Raw genomic sequence first — 9871 nt, 5'->3', positions numbered from 1 at the left:
GATTGAACCCAGCGCCCCGCCCATGCCAGGTGAGCACATTACCGCTTGAGCCACATCCCCAGCCTGGGAACAGCAACATTTCAATCTCCCAGGTGCAGTTTCTGATTTCCCAGACTCAGACTCCATTTTCTTTATTAGACCCCATGTCAGACCTGATTTACCTAGCTACACTAACTATCTTTAAATCTGGCTTTATCACTATGTCTGGCTAAAAGTAGTCTGTAAGCATTGGAGACAAGAGAACACTTAGAACAGTGATGGGATATAATGCATGACTGATGGTGTCCTCCTCATTCAAGAGTTTGAATTGTATTTTGTAGGTGGTTAGAGATTTTAACTAGAGGAGTGCTATGATCAAAGTTCTTATTTTAGAAGATGGAACTTCTAAATATTCTTAGATTAATCTTTGGCCAACTACCTATGATATAGCATGCAGCATGCTCAAACTAAACTCATGAAGATTTCTTCCATTCTTCCACACAGGAACTGATGAAACTAAATCATGGCAATATGTTTAATTGTAGGCAAGAATTAACTGAAAAACTGATGGAGTTGAAATGGTAACCGTAGTCCCTACCTATTCTTGCTCTGAGGGAAATAAGAAGATAAACAACAGAAAATTTTAATTTTTCTTTTGTGTAGGTTGTTTACAGGGGATGCATAAATTGGAAAACATGCAGCTATTGTTTTATTTACCAAAAACTCTGTTGATGTGGCAGTGGACAGAGTAGTACATCAATATGTTAACTCTCACATATATTATAATCTTTTTTTTTTCCTGATAGAGGATTTTGATGAAGACAGTTTGGAGATCAGTGCTTTTATTTTGCACTTATTTTCTTTTCAGAGCCTTAGATCTGGACAGAAGTCAAACTTCTATTTTAGTTACTCTAGAACAATTCTGCACTGTTTATTGGAAATAGGACTAAGTGTAAAGGTATAACAATTCAATTCTGGCTTTAGATTTGGAAAAAAAAAAAAACAAAAAAAAAAACTTCCCAGCTATTACATGAATGATGTTGAGAATTGGAGGTGGTTGATCAGAAAAATTTTAATATTATTTTGCTGGTAAAAAACAAAGCTTAAAAGAAATGTTCCCATTTAGAAATGAATAAAGAGCTGTCAAATGAATGTAAAGTGTGAGCAAAGACAAATTTAGCAAAGTAAAAGTAAGGCTAAAACATATAGCTATTTTCTAGGCAAAATTGAAGGAGAGATTCTTACCTAGAGATATATTACTATCAACCAAATTCTCAAAAAAAAAAAAAAGTCCTGTTGACTCTCAAATAGAAAAATAACAATAAAAAAACCCCTGGTTACTTAAAACAAAACAAAACAAAAAAACTTATAATAATAGTCCTCTACAACATGAAAGTTTAGAAGACAATGCAATAATAAGTATAAAATTTAGAGAGAAAAAAGTTTTGAAACAAAAGGTTACCACCCAAACAAGTTGATATTTTACATACAAATGCAACAGGGCACTTTCTCAGAAACATGATGGCTTATATATGGGGTACTAGAGTAGTGGCAGTATAATTGATACAGAATAACTAGAATGAGTTTAGAAAGTTAAGGTAAAATTCATGAACAGAAATAATTATATGAAATGACAAATTTAAATCTGTTCCCATCTGAATGGGAAAAATGAATATTTTTGATTTCTTAAAAATATAGTAATGATTATTTAGGTTGATACTGCAAGATTAATTTGACAAAAATTAGAAATGGGTAAAAAGTTGAAAATTCATTGATATTTTTCCTTCCAGCATGAGGGAAAAGCAGTCAAAATATTTGTGTTTTTAAATTTCCATAGTAGAAGTAAAGTGGGTTTTGGAAAAACTTACATGACAAATTGTATTGGAATTAAAAAAAATGTATTGATTCTCAAGTCATTGTAGATAATAAAGGAATAATAGCTCAGTACATGTGAATATGATGAGAGACGAGAAATAAAAGAAACAACAAGGAATCTTGATAAACCAAAAGAATAAAACCAGAAAACATAAATATAAACAAGACCTTCAGTTAATACTTTGTTAACAGGATAAAATGCCTTGCTAAGACGAACGTGCTCTCAGATTATTCTTTAAAAAAAGTAAATTTAATTTTATGTTGTCCATAATAGAAAAGGGAAAAATTTTTGAACAAACAAGAGGAAAGACAAGCAATTAGGTACATTAGTGATAGAATTTGAAAGAATAAAAAGCAAATAATATGTTGACATATCCATATCAATAAAAGGTATATTACTATAATAAGGCTGCAATATTAATGAATCTCATTAAAATGTGGATTCCTTGGGGATAGAGATTATAACTAAAGCCAAACACAGTGACAAGAAAATAGTGGCCATTCAAAAAAAGCTTATTAAATAAGATGAGCAAAAGATGATAAACTGTAGTTGCCAAATGTTAATAATAATCACTTATTTTTCTTCATGTAATAAACATAAAGCAAGGTCTTTATATTCACTAACTCCTTAAGATATAATTTGATAATAAAGGTAATCCTATCATAAAAATATTTGACAAATAATGGAGCAATAAAATAATTGTGACAAAAGCTATTGAAAACATAAGGTAAATTGAAAAGCAAAAAATTACTGGAAGAGTTGATAAGAAACCAATCATTAAAATACTATTAAATACTTAAGATATAAAGAAGGAGTTGAGGATTTGAGCAACATATAAATAAAGTTAAATTAATAGATACCATTTTGTGTACTACAAATAGAATGCATATTTAAAATAAGATGTAATAAATGAATGAGCAAATAAATATATTGTTTTCAGAGTGGTTTTGTTCATTAAAACAGGAAATAAGATCATTATGAGTTTTAATGGGTCTCATTTTAATCATTTTGATTTTGACAGTCTGTTTTCTGACACATACAATAATGGCTAATGTTGAAGATTAAGACAATTTTAAATCACCCAAATGCCATGATTTTATTCTGGTAGTAATTAGCTAAACTTGAATTGCATCTCCAGCTTATCTAGTAAAGAATTTTATTGTAAGAATACCTATCAACCAGTCTCAAACTATGCTAATAGAGCATAGTATGACTATAACTGAGGCCACCCATCAAAGGGGTAGGTGGATAAAACCAGAATCTCTAAGGAAGAGACATCATGAACTGCATACATGTACTTCCTAAAGGTGTTTATTACAGATAGCACAAACTCCTTTAGTATATTGAGTTGTTTCTGTGTCTCCCCACCCCCACTTTTTTTTTTTTAATTTCTCCTTCATCCTACCTTGGTTTTCCTGTCCCAAATGCCAAATGACAATTTTTTTTGGAACAATTTATATTAGTTCTCAGCTTCTTAGGAAGAAGAAGCCCCTGATACTGGAGATGTCAGAGAATTTTTACCTTGGCTGATAGTGGGCTCATTTTGGGGAAAATGTGGAAAACCAGTATTCATCAATTTTTGGAGTACTTTATCCCAGTAGACAACAGTCATGCCTTTTGTTTGTTTTTTGAACCCACCCTTTCCCTCTTTCTCCAGAGTGTTAATTTATCAAGTCCCAATGTTATTCCTAAACTGAGATGGTGAGATGGCTAGGGTTAGACAATATTGTTATCAGAAACTGCAACTAAAGCTGAATGCCCTAATTAATTTGTGGTTTTTAACGTGTTTTTTTTTTTTTTTTGTGTGTGTGTGTGTATGGGATTAAGAGAAGGCTATATACAATAAGAAAACTAAGAATTTCTGGGAATCAGTCACTGTCATCATTCTTTAGAAATTCTCTAAATAATTTTATGTGCAGTTAGTTTTAAGAGTCGCTCCTTATTATGAACCTTAGAAAAAGGTCTCTTGTTCTTTGTTTTCAGGTGAACTGTAAGTACAGAGTAGTTTTGTACTGGGTAGTCTTTTAAATGCCTATAGTTGAAAAATAATCCTATAAATTATGCTGGTGGATTTTTTGTTAAAAAATGTTTGCATATGATCTAATATTGCAAGTCCAATCCTGTTTAGAGTTCAGCATTAATTTCTAATCCTTTTTAAAATAAAATTTAACTCATGAATTTATTAAAATATCCTCAACTTGCTCACCCTCAGGGTATGTAAGAATGAGCTCCTGCATTCCTGGTAGCAAATTGCAGATCAGCATTTTTAATGCTGCCTAAGATCCTTTGTGTGTGTGTTTTTTAAAATTACCAACATATATCAAGTTTATGTTAATTGTATGAAAAAGCAACAGAAATAATCAGTAACATTTACACAACTTTAAGTAGTTAACCTAGTTCTGAGGCAGCAGAATTACTTAATAGTCAGCACCTTAAAGTAGGTAAAACATGTAATAAAGCAATTCTACTAGAGTTTTTTTTTTTCTGTTCATTTTGCAGGCACAGTTGGGTATATGTGTGTAGATGTTGTGGTTGAAGTGAAGTAGCTTAAATCAAATATATCTGAATTTAAACTAAGTATGTTTCTTTACACATGTTAAGCAGTCTACTGTGAATAACTTGTCTTTTCTTTAAAGTTTCCAGGCAGCTTTTAACAGGAGTAGAAATGTCACTAAAGTGACAATATAGAACAGGCACAAATTCCTTTGTGTAAAATTGTGCATGAAAAAACAGAACAAAATACCTGTACTTTTAAACCTTCATAAGAAATCAACATTTATTGAGTGTATAGTTCTATACTTTATTGACTAAACAATAAGTCCATCTTTTTCTTGAAAAGAAGGCCCCTGAGTAATGTGGAAAAGAAAACAAATTTTAGAAATGAATTGCTATATCCTTTCTCAGGGGCTGGGTAGCATTTTCTGTTTAAATCATACTTTTATCTAAATTATCACATTTTTCTTCCAAATAAATATGTGGTTTAATCAATGAAAGATAAGTAATAAATCTATTTTAAAAGTCAAAGCTAAGATTAGAAGGAACATAGGTCTAATTCAATATTACCAGCATCAGCCATAACAATCTGTGATTAGATAAAAGCTCATAGAGTCCTAAATTTATTATAGATCATTCAAAAATTAGAGGGCCTCCTTTATATTCTTACTCTATCTTTCCTCCCTTTCCTCTCCTATTGTTTTCTCCCTAAGACAAATCTTTGGAGTATATATAATTGACAGAGTCTTACTAGTTTCTTTTATATATTTTTATTGATTTTTTAAAAAATAAATGACAGCAGAATGCATTAAAATTCTTATTACACATATACAGCACATTTTTTTCATATCTCTGGTTGTATATAAAGTATGTTGACACCAATTTGTGTCTTCATGCATGTACTTTGGATAATGACGTCTATCACATTCCACCCATCTTTGCTACTCCCCTGCCCTCTCCTTTTCCATCCCACACCTCTACCTTATCTAGAATTCATCTATTCCTCCCATGCTCCCCCTCCATAGACACACACACACTATGAGTCAGCCTCCTTATATCAGAGAAAATATTTGGCATTTGTTTTTTTGGGATTGACTAATTTCACTTAGCCTTATCTTCTTCAATGCCATCCATTTACCTGCAAATGCCATGATTTTATTCTCTTTTATTGCTGAGTAAAATTCTATTGTGTATATATGCCACATTTTTAATCCATTCATCCACTGAAGGGCATCTAGGATAGAGCACTTATCTCTAAGGTATATAAAGAACTCAAAAAGCTAAGCACCAAACAAACAAACAAATAAACAAAAAAAACAAATAACCCAATCAATAAATGGGCCAAAGACCTGAACAGACACTTCTCAGAAGAGGATATACAATTAATCAAAAAATATATGAAAAAATGTTTATCATCTATAGCAATTAGAGAAATGCAAATCAAAACCACTCTAAGATTTCATCTCACTCCAGTCAGAATGGCAGCTATTATGAAGACAAACAACAATAATTGTTGGCGAGGATGTGGGGAAAAAGGTACACTCATACATTGCTGATGGGACTGCAAATTGGTACAGCCAATTTGGAAAGCAGTATGGAGATTCCTTGGAAATCTGGGAATGGAACCACCATTTGACCCAGCTATCCCTCTCCACAGTCTATACCTAAAAGACTTAAAAACAGCATACTACAGGTACACAGCCACATCGATGTTTATAGCAGCACAATTCACAATAGCTAAACTGTGGAGCCAACTTAGATGCGCTTCTTTTATATATTTTTTTTCCTATCACTATTCCATTGGTTTTGTCTTAAACACACACACATATATATGTGTGTTATGAGGACATTGTAGTTCCCGTCAACAGCTTTTTTTCTGTTTTCTTTTTAATTATCTCAGCCATTTTTAGGTATACTGTTCAGTAGTGTTAAGTATAGTCATATTGTTGTGGAATAGATTTCTGGAATTCCTTCATCTTGTAAAACTGAAACATTATGCCCAACAAACAATTCAACAGCCTCTGGTAACAAGCAGTTATTTTTTCCCCTATGAATCTGACTATACTAAAACTCCTGGGATGCAAGTCTAAAACTCATGTAAGTGAATTCACACAGCATTTGTCTCTTCATGACTACCCTACTTCACTCAGCAAGAGCTTTGTTTTTTGTGACATGATCCTGAGCAAGGGTGTGACAGGATCTGATGTGTTTTTTGAATGTCATTCTGGTATTCTGAAGAGTTGTTGATTTTGGAAGAGACAATGGCAGCTTCGATTTCAGTGGTAGTGCTGAGAAATGAGAAGTAGTTATATTTGGGTGATAGTGACAGAAGACAGATAGATGTGAGTGCTGGGAACATGAGGTTAGGGGAATAATTCTATAAAATGGGCCTACTGTGCTGACCATAAACATGCTTTCATTTTTGAAAATCAATGTACTTGTAGCCCTGTCTGCTTAAGTCTATAGGATATGTTACATTCCTCAGCAGACTACTTGCTATCTGCAAGAAAAATGCAGGCCCAAAATGCTGATGGTAGGAAAAACATAAGTTACCCTAAAGGGTGGGACTTGTGTGACTATTACACAGACCAGATCTCAGAACTCAGGGAAATAGTGATAATTCCCCTTAACCATAAAATCTGTAAGAATGAGGTCCAATTGGAATGGGTTAGCAAGGGCCAAAGTGACCTAGAATTGTCATAGCAGTGGAGACTTTGAAATCTAACATCATCCTGTATTTAGTTGAAAGTTAGGAGGTGGACCTGGATGAGACCCTCTGAAACTTCCCTGGGACCCACCCCCTCCCAATAAGACCGGAGGAGCATGCTGTCTCTCTCCTTTCTGAGAGGACCTACCCTTTCCCTTGAGAGTGTCTCCGTTTCCCCTTTACTATCCCTTCTAATAAACTCATGCCTGTTACTCCTGAGTGATATGTCTGAAATCTTTCTGACTTGACAGTAAGAATTAGGGTTTGAAGGTGGCCTTCATGTTACCTCAGTTTCCCAGAAGACTCCAATCCACACCAATATTTCAAATGTAAATTAAAAGCTAAAAAGTTGCTAATGAATTATGTGTGGATGTGGGGTGTGTGTGTGTGTGTGTGTGTGTGTGTGTGTGTATATATATATATATATATATATATATGCAGTTAATAATGATAAAAACAGGTTAATTATTTATGTGGTCAGANTATATATATATATATATATAATCAACCTTTGCTGAGTAGCTGAATGATGGTGGTGCTGTTTACTAAACTGGGCATACTGGTTATAAAGTGGGGGACAACTAACTATTTTCGTATATACATGTACAAATAGAAATGTTGAGGCAGTTGGATTTATAAACATTACGGGGTAGAGGTCTGGGCTAGAGATATAAATTTGGGATTCATCTAATTATAAAGAATATTTAAGTCCTGGAATTCTAGAAAGAGTCCAGTTGGAGAATGGAAGTCCCTTGAGGACTGCTTGAGGAGGCCAGACTATAGCACTAAGAAGCCTAATCTGTGTTGAACACTGTACCTTTTGCCAGGGTGCTGCTCCTAGGTAATGTTCTATTCCTCACAGAGACTTAAAGAGGAAATGATAAGCATAAGTCAGCTTTTTGCCCTGTGACCAAATGGCTGGCATAAACAACTTAAATGAGGAATATTTTTGACTCAGTTTCAGAGCTTTCTGTCCATGGTCAGTTGGTTCCGTTGCTTTGGATCTGAGGTGAAAATTCTGTTTTTTGAAATACATGTCAGTCTTTTAAAAAGCAGAATAAACCACTTGATAGCTTAAAAGTCCAGTAACATCTTTCTCAAGAGTCTGTGAAGAATCTATTCCAAATGTAATCAGAAAAGAAAATTTCCTTCTCTCTGTTTCTGTGGGAGATAGGAACCTAACTTGGGTGGGCATCACACTCAGAACTATTTCTGCAAAACTATTTCTGGTCATAAATATATGAGACATTTATATTTTCTTTGGATAAAGTGAATTAGGAAACACAGATGACCAGCCCTACTACCAAGATTCTGACATGAACCATGTGTGACAAATGGTGCCATCAGGTCCTTTTATTTGAGAACTAGTTATTGTTTATATTGAGAACAAGTATGTAATGGGCTGTATCTGTTTGGCAATATAGAAGGATGAGATTGCTTTCTGTCTGCAATCTCTTAGTGATTACCTGTGATGTGCATCACGTCCTGGTTTAATGCTATTCAATAATGTTTTCATTCTTTTCTTCCCTGTTGGATTGCTTCTCTAGGTTGGGAGAAGATTTTGTTTTCAAGTAAATTTCTCCAAAGATAGTAGAATAAAATTAAAAGAAAATCACGACTATGTATTGCTTTTACAGATGAAACTGGGGTCCAGGAAAGGTAGCTGACCTGACAAAGTTGATCAGTGGTAGAGCCGTGCTTAGAAGGCACTGCATCTGCTTTCACAAGAGTGCACTTTCCTGTTCCTCATGGGTCTTGTCCACTGTTGCCAGCTGGCCAGGCTAGCAAGATGTGCTGAGTTCAAAGGAGCTGACTGGCTGCAACAATAACTAAGTAAAAGGTGAAGAAACCATGCAACACATGAACATGAATTTGTAAGGTCAAGGGTGGGACTTCTCAGTGACCCCAAGGGTCAGCTCCACACTGGGCAGTGCTGGAAAGAGAGCATGCGCCTGGATTCTTTTTATTTTATGGGTGGAGGGGGAACACACACAAAGGAGGTTCTGTGAAATCTTCACCTAATAAGGCAGGGAATAGGGTTTTGAAGGTGGAGTCTTGCCTTATGTTGTCTTGTGGTCAGCAGATTGATTGACATCTTGGCAAGTCATATTCATCTCAGGTGCTGTGTGGGATCACAAGCAGAGTGAGAGGAAAGGCACATTTGTGTGGCACAGCCCAAACAGCGCACGCCATACCAGTCCCCTCCTATGCTCAAATGTGCATAGCTCACACACACAGCCCATGAATGGCTCAGGACAGTCCACATTCAAAAACTTCATTGTTTTTTAATGTTCCTAATAGAAGTAGCTAATAAATCCAGAGCAGTAGTTTTCCCCATGCTTCAGTGGAAGCAAATCAGCATGGCATGACTTCTAAGGTTATTGACATTTCCTAAGCAATAGCTGCTCATTGTAATGTGTAGAGACTTATTTAGCAAACTAATGAAAATCCAATCATTTCTGCATTTTTGAGGATGTTGGGTTCAGTAAGAGAGAGATCTAGAAAAGAGAAGGTGGTAGAAACACAGCAATCAGAACAGGTTTAAGAATATTATTTGTTATTCCAATAGGATGTGACATAAAACATACCTACAAGGTCAAAACATTATATGTGTAGTAATTTTAATGAGAGATAGACAAAGAAGTGACACAAAGCTACAGGATCAAGGAGTAGCACAAATAGATGCTACCAAACATTTACTACAATAGATTTTACTGCTTAGTGAAAATAGGTTTGGGATAAAAACAGGGTGGCCATAATACTCTTAACTTGAACCACTGTGTAAATTTAAACTCAAAGAAAAAGTGAAGAGCTAG

Source organism: Marmota marmota, unplaced genomic scaffold, assembly GCF_001458135.2.
Source record: "Marmota marmota marmota unplaced genomic scaffold, marMar, whole genome shotgun sequence".
Classification (NCBI taxonomy): domain Eukaryota; kingdom Metazoa; phylum Chordata; class Mammalia; order Rodentia; family Sciuridae; genus Marmota; species Marmota marmota.
This window is presented reverse-complemented; position numbering follows the sequence as displayed.